The 14,297-nt window shown below is 36.3% G+C and overlaps 1 protein-coding gene across 1 annotated transcript in view; it reads left to right on the top strand.

Annotated features, from left to right (window-relative positions):
* Nucleotides 1-7,884: 7,884 nt before the first annotated feature.
* The window catches only part of LOC123873672 (neuropeptide receptor 22), a 26,066-nt gene continuing 19,653 nt past the window's right edge, over nucleotides 7,885-14,297 (top strand). Inside the window, exon 1 of the mRNA XM_045918644.1 lies at nucleotides 7,885-8,040. The gene's annotated coding sequence lies outside the window, so the exon portion shown is untranslated. The remainder of the gene's footprint in view (nucleotides 8,041-14,297) is intronic.

The raw sequence follows: 14,297 nt of genomic DNA, 5'->3' as shown, positions 1-14,297 counted from the left end.
AATTTTTGTAAATTCAGCCCCTAAGGGGGTAAAACATGGGTAAGATTTTTTTTAAAGAATATTAGCCAAATTTATTATGCTGACTAATATTCCCTTTTCCCCTCCAACTAAGCGTAAAGCTTGTGCTAGGAGTGGGTACTACAATAGTGCAACGGTGGGATTTGAACCGGCGACCTTTCGGTTTTCAATCCGCTCCTTTAACCATTGAGGTATCGAGGTATGAGGTTGTATCGAGGTACGCGTCATTGCACTATGTAGATAGTGCAATGACGCGTAGACCACGCGAACAAAGTCGCGAGCATAAGCTATAGTTTACCAATAATCTTATTCCCCCAATTTAAATATCTTTCTCTAGCATAAACATAATATCTTAGTGCATCAAATTATCACGGTACCCGGTACCCGTCGCCGGCACCGCAACCCGACGGTGTTATTTTAGAATCCCTGGCACCTACAATACGAGTAGGTATATTCCATAACGCTTGGTCAGCTCGAGCAAATATTGTTTTAATTGATAACCCCCTTGCTCCTGTTCTTGAGATTAGTTTACACTGACTTGAAGAATTATATTTTATCTCACTAGCTTGAAAAGGCTTTCTTTATTGTTCAAAATCTGTACGCGAAAATCCTCTTTGTCTACTAAGGTTTATTCGAAATTCGAACGTATCTGACAAACTATGATGAGCAAGAAAGAGTTAAAAATTATTTTGCTATAATCCGCCAACAGATAAAATCTGTATGGTCAAACATGCAGTTACAAGCTAAGCACCGCTTACCTCCCCAACCAAGCAATAAAGCCAAGTTCCCAAGCAAGCACTGCCACCACCACTCACATGCACCACCACACAAGACTTTTCCACTACTCTCGACGCACGTTTCGCCCCGACACCGGAGCATCCTCAGGAGATTTCGACTTTACAATGCAGCAGTCACTTGACAATCTCCTGAGGATGCTCCGGTGTCGGGGCGAAACGTGCGTCGAGAGTAGTGGAAAAGTCTTGCGTGGTGGTGCATGTGAGTGGTGGTGGCAGTGCTTGCTTGGGAACTTGGCTTTATTGCTTGGTTGGGGAGGTAAGCGGTGCTTAGCTTGTAACTGCATGTTTGACCATACAGATTTTATCTGTTGGCGGATTATAGCAAAATAATTTTTAACTGTTTCTTGCTAAACATGAACTTCCGCAAAGTAACGCCTGATTCTATCCAAACTATGATGATTCTTTCTACTTAATAAAAAAAACATAATGAATGTAAATGCAACCGTGTTGCTAGTTAAAATAAAATTTAATAAAAATCGACTTTAATAACCACAAACATTAAAAGTAAAAAATTATTTAATTTATTATCGAATATACCTATTAATACAAGAGTTAGGTAATGTAGTTTTATAGTAACATTTTTTGGATCCGGTGCCAATTAGCCGCATGAACTGTTTACTCTTCATTAGTCATAACCTATTGTTTTTGACTACCAACCAAGTCCAACCAATGGGGTGCATTAGCATTGGGCATGCTTAGTAGCTGGCTTTTCCTGTATGCTTCGCAGTGGGAGGGCGGGCGGTGCATGTCGCATGCTGCATGTTGTACCATACTGATTTGCCTTTTTCAGCAGATTATAGCAAATTAAGCTTTTGATTATTTGTATATAAATTACAAATAAATAATAGATTAATTAAGCTTAATTTCAGTGAGTCCTCAGCCCAAGTAACACGATCGCGTCGGTCAAGTGGAAGCTCTAATTAGACAAATATCTTAATTGGACTGAATTCATGTTTTAGATGAGTTACTTTGATTATTTGACTGAAATTTTGGTATCAACTTACTATACAACTGCATCAGAAGTAAACGGCGTTGAAGAATTTCACACACCTTTGAGAAAATTATGAAGAACTCTCAGTTACCTTCACCGTTAACATCTCAAGTGATATTTATTTACTTAGTTAATACGCACATACCCCCAAAAGTTAGAGGTGCGTACCTGGGATCGAACCCCGACCTACCGAATAGGAGGCGTACCACTGGGCCATCACGGCTTTATAGCTAACTGAGCCATACTTGCTTGCAATTAAACTAGGCCCAGCTAAATCGTTTCGGAAATAGCCCAGTCAGCCTATAAGGTCCGAAACCAATAAATCTCCCGATCGTAGCCTTCCTTCCCAGATAATGTATTTCTGTTCGGACGTTACTTACTTTGGCAATTTGCGGGAACCTTTGTGCCCTTTAAGATATCTCGTCAGACAATTGTACTCCCGCTATTCCTTTAGTTAAAAGATCTGATGGAGTTGGATTCAGTGCGTCGAAAATAATTTTGGTGTGTCGCACTATGAAAAACGCAGACATCATTCGTAATTAATCAAAACAAAGAACGAGGAAATAAGTGACGAGCTATAAAATTATAGTTTAATCTTAATATTGTTTTCTACCTTCATATTGTACAAACATTCTGATATATTATAGCTAAACTATTAGCCATTTTCTGTACCAAGTGGGTCATTCATTTCTGGATGATGAGTGTATGTAAAATTATGAGGCAACATATTGGAAATTATGTTATGAAGAAGCAGATTGGAAGTTCAATTCAACTATTTGAAGAGATTTTAAAATATGCTTAGGGGTAACTTATATTTATATTGTAAAGTAAAGTTATCAAATACCTAATAAAAATATTACTATAGTATGTTTATATGTTTCCATAGACTCCTTTAAAACTCATGCTGGGTTTTTGCACAAAAGCCGGAAATGTTGCAGTATTCTTGACGTCATTTCCCATGGGCATGATGTATACAGTAGGTAATTGGGCTAACTTTAAGTACAGAGTAAGTGTGGTATAAGTATTATCACAGGTGGTATTACTTACCAGAGGTTCGACGAAGCTGATTGGAGAAATCCTGCGGTAAGGGGTAAACGCAACCTTGTATCTATAGAGATATCTAAGCTCTGCTGCTTACGCGGTTAGAAAGATTCGACAATTAACTGACGTGGAGACCGCAAAGATAGTATATTTTGCTTATTTTCATAGTATTATGTCTTATGGAATCTTAATATGGGGTAGAGCGGCAGATATTGGGAGAATTTTTGTATTACAAAAAAGGGCAATACGCGCAATTTATAACTTAAAACCACGCGATTCACTTCGAGAAAAATTTAAGGAAATAGGTATCCTTACCGTAGCCTCTCAATATATTTACAACAACATAATTTTTGTAAGACAAAATATTCTTAGTTACAAGAGGGTTGGCGATCTACACAACAGGCTGACTAGACACCGTAACAGGCTTGCGACTCCTACGCTCCGTCTCAGGAAGGTCCAAAAGTCATTTGTGGGAATGGGTATAATCTTCTATAACAAAATTCCTCAGTCAATTTTGGACTTGCCTTTACACAGGTTCAAAAAATCTATTAAAAATATGCTCTTGAGAAAAGCATATTATACTATCGAAGATTATGTAAATGATAAAAAAGCGTGGATTTGAACTTCGATTCGCTCCAGCAATGCGCAGGACTTCAATTGCTTTTATACATGGCATAATATTGTATATCAAATCTTTGAAAAGAGCAACCGCCGAGTTTCTTGCTGGTTCTTCTCGGTAGGAAAGGCATTCCGAACCAGTGGTAGATGCTTTTGACGATTCGAAAGAACTTGTAAAAGTCTAATTGAATAAAAACATTTTGAATTTGAATTTAGATACCGGGTTGCTTGTTACCCCATTACTATAGAGTAATGCTGGGACATTTACCACAAGACCAAAGGTGTCGGTTTTACACCTAGGTGTATTATCAACTCTATATGAGTCCCAAAACAAAGTTATCGTCCAAGGCGTGATATATCCTCGTCTTCAGGAAGGGCCAAGGTCTGAGCCCATTTACAAATCACAAACACTGACCACCCACCCCCTACCACCCCTTCGGACAATATACAACCCTTCTGTTACCTTTCCGAATTACACTTGAAATATGGTGGAGTTTACCCTTAAACTGTCTTGGATTTTAAGGGATGTATTGTTTATACATTTGTGTGACGGCTAGATTTTGCCCGCGGCTCCGTCTGTATAATTTAGCTGTAAAATCTCATTACACTGTCTAGTATTTTGTTGAAAAAAAAAAGTTGTCTTGGCTCATAAATACTTGGATTTAATTTTGAACTGGTTATAGATGCAGAAACTGAGAATTTTTCAGAAGTATATAACTTATTATCATCATTGTCAATCGATGACAAAATGACAAATGATATAGCTGTCTTATGAGGCCCAGACTTAACGACCATGTCTACGATCCATATGTTTTCACTGGCAACACGCATACCGGCTGACTATTTGAAGACTTTGGCCTTTTTCTATTACTAAGTAGGTACTAGGTAGGTTCTTATATAAATAAATATATAATAATAAGTGGAATAAATATAAAATAATAAGTGGAAAGTTATCCATTTAATTTTTGGAATTGAGTAGGTAGGCGTCCAAATTCGAATAGCAATTCCGCGAAACTATTCGCACTTATGACCTTTTTGTTATACACACGCTACACACACTTAAACGTACCACGCGAATATGAGGCGCTAAACCACTTACGACCTTTGACTGTAGGTACCTACTTTAATCACTAAACCGTCGCAGCTTACACAGTTGAACAAACCAGTGCTAAATTCGAAACGAGGAGAGCTAGCAAAACTTATCCCTAACCTACAATAGAGATTCCAAATTCGAAATATATGTCGCCGTTCCATCTAGTTCCGGTCCAGTTTGAATGTCCGTCCAAGTTGGACTTCCGGCGGAAGCGGCCGCAAGCACGGGCGTCTTTATCCGAAGAATTAACTGGCGATAGTTATTCAAATGCGGTTCTGAAGGGGCGATAGCGCGACCTATATCCACTTACTAATACATTAGATAGATAGATAGATAGAAGTCTTTATTGCACACAAAACAGAAAAACCACAGAGGAACTAAAAACTAATACAATTGTATGCAAAGGCAGCCTTATTGCTTAATATAGCAACCTGTGTTATATTGGGTACCATAGTACACTTTTTGATCACGGATTGTGGAATTTGTGAGATAATAATCTATTGGTTATAATTATTAAGTAGGTAGGTTCATAAACTTAATACTAAAGCTTAGAGGGTTCCAAATGCGTCCTGGTCTGGGAAGAAGCCCACAACAAACTCGGCGGGGTATTTTTTTACTATCGCCATTTTAAAATATATTTTATCACTTAAAACTATTGAAAATTTCAAAGACTCAAAATAATAATTTTGTTGCTACTCTAAAACAAGAGATTTGATAGTTTTAAAAATCAAATTGAATTTGTCTGTTCTTTTCTTATCATTTAGCTATGAAAAAGATGCGAATACCTATTCCAAAATTTACTTGCTATCAGAATCAGTACTATTGTGTAATTCAATTGCTAAGTCAGTGTAAACCAACTAACTTTTACTAACTAAATATTGCTACTAATACATTTTTTTTTAGCAGAGATCATTTCATACAACTTTGTCATTTTTTTATTCAGATACAAGTTCACTCACTCAAGATCTCACTTGGAGGTAAGTGCTGATACGGTCTAAGATGGAAGCAGGCTAACCTGGGAGGGGTATGGCAGTTTTTATTAAACCCATACCCCTTTGGTTTCTACTCGGCATCGTAACGAAACGCTAAATCGCTTGGCGGCACGGCTTTACCTGGGTGGTAACTAGCCACGGCCGAAGCCTCCCACCGGACCAGACCAGAGATTTAGAAATTCTAAAATTCCAAACCCCTGCCGGAAATCGAACCCGGGACCTCCAACTAATAAGACCACAGCGCGTACCACTGTGCCAGAGAGGCAGTCAAACCTTACATCTAGGTACACCTAGGTAGGTACTTGGGCTGATTACACTTATCCTAAAACCCGGTATCATAAGTTCCTAACAAAATAAGTATCAAGTTTTACTAGCCATTGTAGGAAGTTGCGTTATACAGACCCGTTCGTGTCGGCCGCTTAGCATTAAATATATGTTTTACCACCTTATAAAGATTGCGTCGGAGATGCGCCCCAGGCACGCCGCACGAAGCACTTGCTCTACGACAGTTCTTAACCCTTATAGTCTAAGAGACAGTGTATAAAAGTCTTATAATGATAAAACATATTAGTACCTACATACTAGCTGACCCGCCACTTTTGAAGGAATAGGACAATAAGTCTTGTCACAGCTTTTAAACCTTTTAGTTTCAGACACGAAGAAAGACAATGCACAAAAATTGTGCTTTTTAATACCGAAGAAAACGCATAAAATTATCCTATCTTATTTATATTATGAGAGTTACATAGAGAACTTTTTATGTCGGAAAATTGAAAAGTTCCCAAGGGATTTTTAAAACAAAATTCTGGCCGACAAAGCACTGTAACTTTTGCTACAGCTCTATAGCTCGAGGTATGGGATGGCATTGCAATTCAAATTCAAATTTTGCACCTGGATTGATCGATCACTTCTGCAATTCATAACTAGCCCAAGCGATTAAGTAACGTCACGACACTTGGCAGTCTTAAAAGAGATGAAACAAGATAAAATTATTTTTGGCCAGCTGATGAAAAAAATTATGTCGATCCGTTGCTCCATTGCAGCGTGATGGAAGGTCAAACCGGCAAACAAACATATACTTTCGTATTTATAACATAGGTACTGGGTAGTGATATTATACTGCAACAGCATACCTTTAAATGTTACTATGTGTAATAATATCAACCATAATATGTTACACAGCTCTTGGACTATATCACTTATGCGCACACAAGCTCACATGTGCATACCGCCATACGTGTGATGGCCGCTGCGTGACTCGCGAAATGGTTATTGGGGCCCAGTTCCACTATACGCAAATATTTTAAAAAATTTAGATGTAACGGACGAAATAATAGCACTATAAAACAATATAACGGGAGGGAATAATCGCAGCATAGGTTTATTGATAGTACCTACATTTATCTCTTATTGAACTTGGTTTAGTTTAGAACCATCACTGAATAAACAAGCATAATCCTCAAATCGAAGACGAAGACACTTTTCACACTAATATTATAAAGGCGAAAGTTTGTGAGTGTGTGTGTGTGTGTGTGTGTGTGTGTGTGTGTGTGTGTGTGTGTGTGTGTGTGTGTGTGTGTGTGTGTATGTTTGTTACTCCTTCACGCAAAAACTACTGGACAGATTTGGCTGAAACTCAGAATTGAGATAGATAATATCCTGGATTAGCACATAGGCTACTTTTTATCCCGGAAAATCAAAGAGTTTCCACGAGATTCAAAAAACCTCAATCCACGCGGACGAAGTCGCGGGCGTCAGCTAGTAATAATATATTCAAATTGAAGATCAAAAGCAGTTACCTAACCATTTTTTCAACTAACATCTTTGTTGAATGATAATCCCTCTATCGAAAATGTGTTTTTTCTTCAAAATTGTCAAGAGAATAGATTTACTACAAACTTGAGACTACGGAATAATATGTAAATTTTTTTTTCGGCAAAATTGGCCTTCTGAAAAGGGGTAATTATGTACCTACCTCATAAATAAAATTTTCAAATCTCTTGTTTGTTTGAATTATTATTTTCTGCCATTAAACGACAAACATGATTAAAATAACTCCTAAATCTGTGATTATAATTTTATCTGTCATATTCTGTAGATAAGTTACTTAGCAATATTAAACAAATTACAATTTTTATAGTCTTTGAAAGTAGGTAGTGTAAATATATGTGCTTCAGTACCTACTTATTTGTCTACTTCGTGGTAACTGTATAGCTAGTAAGCTATAAGTTTTCCATTTAAATAAAATCAAATACGTTTGACCGTAAGTCAAGTTATAATACTGATTAACATTTCGGTGCAATCGGCCCTGAATAGATACATCCCTATGCGGCCGGTTTAACACTTTAATGCCGTACACACAATCAGATATTTGTTTTAAATTATGGTAATAAAATGTCGGTGAGAGTCACGAGCTGTTGCAACGCGTGCGCGCGCGCAGGATCGGGATCGGTATTAAACGGGCTTCATTATAATGACGAATTGTACCAGGTATGAACCCAGTTTTGCTGTTATCTCTTTCAAGGTGTTTCTGTTTGAATTTTGCTCTATGTTATGATTCGTAGACAAATTGTTTATTTTTATAACAATATTATGATTGAATTGTTTGTTTATATGACGTTGTTTATCCAGTAAAATTCTTATTTTTTAGAAGATTTATTTCGGTGATAATCGCGTTTCATTTTAATGACAAATTCTTAGTGTCTGGTTGAACCTAGTTTGCTGTTTTGGAAAATTTGAATTTTCTCTTGACTTTGACTTTGATAGTTTATATCTCGGTTTATATTTTGGAAGATGTTGTCTAATACAATACTTGTTTGTGTTGATACCAACTGTTGATTAATATCGATTTTATGCGCGGCCACTATTCGAAAAAAAAAAAATGGAGGATAATTATGTAGGTAGGCCAGGCTCCATATTGAAATATTCAAACCTCTTTGAGTACCTAAAGCTAGTGTACACTCTATAGATCTTAGGCTGAAAACCTACGTGGGCACAATAAAAAGCTCGCTCTACAAACTTTTTGAGTTTCGTTATCTCAGTAAAAGTAGAGAAATCGCTCCACAATTAATTGTAGCACCTCGATAACTTAGAGAACGATAGAAGAGACAACATCTTTGTCCACACTAGACTAGATAAGCCGCAGATGTGCCGATTTAATATATCATTGTGCTTCAGTGACGCATACTTGGCGCGCTCGCAGGAAATGCAGTGAGCGATAAGCCGAACGGACTTTGTGATGTCTGCTGTCCGCGCGTCTCCGCACAACTTCATATTATTGAGGACATTACTAATATCTATTTATATCAAAGGCGAAACTGACTGACTGATTTAATTTCAATGTAAAACTCAAGAACTCTCAAACTCTAGAAACCTAAAATGTATGTAAATTTTCTAATATAAGGCTCTCGGTTACGTAATCCCATACAAACGACAAAGACAAAAAAAAAGGTTGGAAAACTATAACCTGACTACGGAAAAATGAGACAACTTGAACCCGACTTGGTAGTAAAATAAACTAAAAAGAAAGAAACAAGATAGCTGCTTAGTGCTTATCATAATCTTGAGTAAGATTCAGTTCAAATGTCATTGTCGTGTCGACCCATACCTTTCTCATTCTGAGAGAAGACTTGTGCTCAGTAGTTGGCTGGCGATGGAATAAGATGAGAGAATCAACATAAATAATTGCGTAAATTACTAATAAATAATTAACTAACTGTAGGAAGTATCGTAGAAAGGAACGTCCATACAATTCCAATCCAATCTAAGCAAATCAGAGCTAGCGCATTGTTGCACTGATTTAGAACAGCAGACATCTCCAAACTAACTCGATCCGTTCTCACGTATTAATATATTCTATTCGATCATTCGGTAGACGATGTATCGATTTGAGATTAGCGAGTTTGTTGGCGGATATTCGTATTGAGGCGTGCATTCCGGATTTACGGAACTTATGAGATAATATGATTTAGAATTGTTGTAAATTGGATTCTGTTTGCAGAAATCGATGCAATCTTTATGGAGTTAAAAAGCGGTGTCAAAGTTATGGTTCAGATTCGGTCTCCTATTTGAGGTTCTGGGATTCGAATTGGTTAGACACCTCTAGATTTTCGGAAGTGCATTTTAAGCTGTTAAATATTAATGGTGAAGGAAAACATCTCTCCATAATATTCTCAAGGTGTGCGAAGTTTGTTTTACCCATCGATTTTGGAATGTTTTCACCTGTATAAATTTTAATTTATGTAAAATCTTCATAATATAGTTAGTAGCTTAACAAGAAGACAAGAACGTCAGTTCCATTTTTTGTCGTTCTGTAAATAGGTATAGGTACTTATTGAGCGTAGATCCTATGGAGGTTCTACGACGCTGGTTGGCTAAAGGAATCAGGATTTTAAATTCAAAGAAGACGTATGGAGATTATGATGGTTTGTTATTTTTAAGCGACTTCCAAAAAGGAGACGTTGTTGGTACCAATTTGACATGTAAACTTTTAGACTTCTTAACTGAAAGATGCAAGTATGTTCTGTGATTTATGTTTACATTTTTGTAACTCTGTACAAATAATTACACTCTTACAAAAGGCTTGTAATCGCAAAACCGAGTGCATTGCGAAATATTACAATGGAATAGATTAAGCGTTGCATCTCGATTGCCAGTTCACGCTAGAAGTCGATTTGAATCGATTGTTAAATAAAATTGTCAATTAGCGGGTCACAGATCAGTGCCGTGACACGATTTCGATGCGAGATCACTACTGAGCTACGCAAATACCGTTGAATCAGGTTTGCTAAACAATTGGTCACAAAGTCATTCTTTCTTTATGATGAACATTGATGGAAAAATAGTGATTCGTCAATTAGCAGATCGCTGATTAGTGCCGTGGGACAATTCTGGTTATAGCTCGTTTACACAGGCTGCGTAAGCGTTGCGTAAGCGTAGACGTAGTGCGTACCATTGCGTTGTAATGTATGGAACTGTATGAAACATGGCACACCGCGTGCGTAACCCGGTGTGTTAGGGGTTTACGCGCGTCACCACGCACGTGTCACGTGTACCGACGTGTTTGGTGTAAATCGGCCTTTAAACGTCACCCGACGTTGGTGAAATCGGCATTTATTATTTGGTGTCTTAGAGAAATTAGACAAAAACTCAAAAAAGTTGCGATTTTCATTTATGTCATTCGTTTTTATGATGTGTATGAGTACTTACGTAGTGTTTGATATTCTGAAGATGTTTGTAAAGTTCGAAAACCGAATAACTGTCTTTGGACAGTTGCATACGGTAATTCCTGATCTATATCATCCTCAGAAATGATTTTAAGTTGTTTAACTTACCTAGTAGTACGCACCTACCTAATAAAGAATTCGAATCTCTTAACATGACGAAAAGATAGCATCACCTATGTACGTGATGGCCACTTGAATTTCAATTACTTACCTCAATCGCAAGTAAAACATTAAAGTCAAAGTCAAAGACTAAGTCAAATCATTCATTCAAATTGAGTACTATTGTAGACGTCTTTCAACACTAAACAGTATTAAAATAAAATACAGATTCAGGTCTTACGTAGATTACAAACTTATGCATAAGTACAACTCGTTTACCCAAAGTTCGTAACCCCTGACCGATTAGCTAAGCCACGATAAAAACGTAATTATACACACGAATGCGCATGATTCACGAAATATTTGAATACTGTATTACATACATTCGCTACGCTGAAACCGTCTTACCCACCATCTTTGAAACAACCAAAAATAAACTCTACCACTACTAACAATAGAGTGCTTAATTAATTGAAACGTTGTCATAAATCTTAAAAGAAAGAAGCTTAGAACTCATCTTTGAAAACAATTTTAGCCATTGTAATTTAAATTTTATTTTTTAGCGAGTAAGATTGATTTTTATATGCATAAATTGTGACGTTTGGTGTAAGAATAGTGATGTGCCGTGGGAACTATCGAAATGGAAGCGCGAAGCTTGAACGTGAACCGATGGATGTGATAGGAAGAAATTGTAGCGCAGTTTGTACAAAGTAATAAATGTTTATGGTTTAAATTTGAGAAGTACTTTGGGTTAGCGTGACTTTGTTGTAGGGAATCATAGATGCAAAATGTAAACTGTTATGACAATTGCCTCATTGGTCTAGTAGTTAGCCTATGAGCTGTGAATTATGAGATCCCGGGTTCAAATCAAATCCCGCATCGAACTTAAATAAGTTATTCGATACAGTCCATAGTTAGGAAGTTACCGGTGCAAGGTGTCAAAATTCCATGTATCAGAGAGCATGATGCTTAAAGCGTTTATTTCTGCGTCGGAACTATCTCCGATCGTGTAGGGTTCCCATCCCAACAGACTATGAGAGTGAGGGAAGAGAGAATTCACCGGTGTTTCTGTACACACTGGCATAACATCATGGCATGCATGGTAGTTGCTTAGTGTTCATTGAGATTGTCCGCCATGGTCATTTTGTCACTGAGGACAATTTACTCATAGTAGGTACTTAACTTTACCTAATTAATTTCTAAACCTCAAAAGTTAAACGGAATAGAAATGCACTGATATCAAAAACGCAGGTTCAAATTCCACGCGTTGATCTATTGTAACCAAAATACGAATATATAAAGATTTTAAAAAAATAAGTAGATAAGTGTGTTCATATGAGCATGATTCATAGATGATTCATTATTTTGTAGTTCCTGATAGAGAATATCGAATGTAATCGATTGTCACGCTCACGTCGTATACACGTCACTGCTTTATGAAACTCATGTTCTAATAATTAATTTCCTTTTTTTTTTAAATATTTGACTACCTTATTGCATTGTGATAAGGAATGTCCAATTTCCTGTCTCATTCCATAAAATATGAACTTAAGAGGCGATTTCTGTTTGTAATTATTCTGTTGTAACTCGTAGACCCTGTTCAATGATCAACATTTTGAATTTTCAAAGTGTGTGATACATTACTATATTATAAGTAGCTATAAGAATTAATTTAATTTATTTTAAGTGCATGATAACTATGATAATAATTAGAAAAGCTACTTTCTCCCAAAGTAATATATAAAGGTTTAAATTATGTATAATTATATACTATAAGATCTAATTTTACCGGAGCCAAGCAGGGCAGGTCAGTTAGTCTATTATAAAGAACGGAGTCTAAGCACAAACAAGTGTAAATTAAATATTTGTAACACCCCCGACAGTAACTAGAAAAGAGCTGATAACTTTCTCACGGCTGAACCGATATTCTTGAATTAAAGCTAAGAACACTCTCGATCAAGCCACCTTTCAAACAAAAAAAAAATTAAATTAAAATCGGTTTATTCGTTTAGGAGCTACGATGCCACAGACAGATACACAGATACACACGTCAAACTTATAACACCCCTCTTTTTGGGTCGGGGGTTAATAAAATAGGAATACCTTCCTAGGTAGATAGGTACCATGAAAGATTTTTTATATTAAAACCATCTCGATGCCAGATAAAATACAACTTCAAGCAGGCAATTAAAGTTCAATCTAACACTACACTATCTGAATTAATATCTCAGAGCGGTCGGGACCTAGAACAATGCAGTGATAATGATATTTTGACGTGTTGACGTCTTATTAACCAATATGTCGGATCGCTGATCAAATTGTATTGATGGGAACTTACACCATATTGCTTTGAAGCGTGCTGTTATACAGACGAGTTAACAATCTAAAAATACCTATAGTTTAGGTACGTATTATTATATTTTATACCTACAAAGATTTTTTTTTCTTACAAATTATATTTTATTAACTGACTTCGTCCGCGTGGATTTAGGTTTTCCGAAATCCTGCGGGAACTCTTTGATTGTTGGATAAAAAGTAGCCTATGTGCTTATCCAGGATAATATCCATTCCAAATTTCAGCCAAATCCGTACAGTAGTTTTTGCGTGAAAGAGTAACAAACATACACACAAATTTACGCGTTTATAATATTATAGTGTGAAGTGTAATCAACTGACTGGATCTATCAACGCATAACCTAAATTTCTAAAGTTAGAAACTTAAAAATTAGGAGGTTAGAAATTCGGACAGTAGGTTACTTTTATGACGTAGGCATTCGCTAAGAAAGGATTTTCGGGAACCCAGCCCAGGTTCATTGCTTTTCCATTCTATGACCATGAAAATTAGGAGGTATTTGACCTTACGGTTAAAAATAATTTAATATTTGTTTCATCATTTATGAAAATTCCACGCCCAAAGGGGTTAAAGAGAAGATAAACGTTTATATAAAAGTCGGTCATTTTTCATGTTACCTAACTATTTATCCCTGAAATTAGATTAAGCTTCCGTTTGAAAATTAAGAAATACGTATTTAAAATTCTACTTTCACCGATTTTCGCAAAATTCGACTCAAGCGAAGCCAGCCAGTTAGTTTCTTATAAGGATTTCCAATAAAAGCTTCCAATTTCCAAAGTTTAAGTCGTAGTTTAAATGCTCAAACGTACATTTTAGCGCCATCTATTAGAGAGTAGCTGAACTAATTTTACAGTAAGCATTCAAACCTAAAATATTTTTTTCTCAATTTGTTTCCGTTTTTGCAGTTATTAACATAGCGCTTATAATATTCAGTATTTTGTTCAGGTATTATAATATTCTTTCAAATAATTATAATAAAATTAAATTTACCTAATATAGGTAATATTAGTTAGTTTTCTAAATGCTTGAGTTTCAAAGCTTCTGCTTTATTTTTGTTAGATTCATAAAGA

The sequence above is a fragment of the Maniola jurtina genome, chromosome 17 (assembly GCF_905333055.1).
Source record: "Maniola jurtina chromosome 17, ilManJurt1.1, whole genome shotgun sequence".
In the NCBI taxonomy this organism is placed as follows: domain Eukaryota; kingdom Metazoa; phylum Arthropoda; class Insecta; order Lepidoptera; family Nymphalidae; genus Maniola; species Maniola jurtina.
Note: the sequence above shows the minus strand (reverse complement) of the source record. Positions and strands in the feature narration are given on the sequence as shown.